This window comes from Triticum aestivum, chromosome 2B (genome assembly GCF_018294505.1).
Source record: "Triticum aestivum cultivar Chinese Spring chromosome 2B, IWGSC CS RefSeq v2.1, whole genome shotgun sequence".
Lineage (NCBI taxonomy): Eukaryota > Viridiplantae > Streptophyta > Magnoliopsida > Poales > Poaceae > Triticum > Triticum aestivum.
In genome coordinates this window covers 243,998,860-243,999,248 of record NC_057798.1, presented here as the reverse complement: position 1 = coordinate 243,999,248, position 389 = coordinate 243,998,860, and positions in this window count along the sequence as shown.

Here is a 389-nt window from a genome sequence, read left to right as displayed (position 1 = left end):
CGGGGGCTGCGGACGGCGTGGGCGGCGGCGTGGGTCCGGCTTCGGGCCCCCGACGGCTGCGTTGGTTCCTCTCCGTCGCGGGCGTGCGGTGGTGGTGCGGCTCGGCCGGTGGCGGTCCGGCGACCTGGTGGTGGTGGCCGGCGGTGCGCGTGGTGGTGGTGCTTCCACTTGGCGGCTTTCTGTGCAGGGAGGCAGGGAAGCGGCATGGACAGGGGCGGCGGCGTCCACGGCGTGCCGACTGCAGCGCGAAGGCGGGAACTTTACGGCCCTCGGAGATCCCGGCCGGGCCTGTGCGGCCACGGGCCTGGTATGTTCCTGCTATTGCGTCCGGTCAGTTACCGTCTTCGACGTTGGAGGTGGGGCCCTCCCGCGTGCCGACGGTGCTGCTG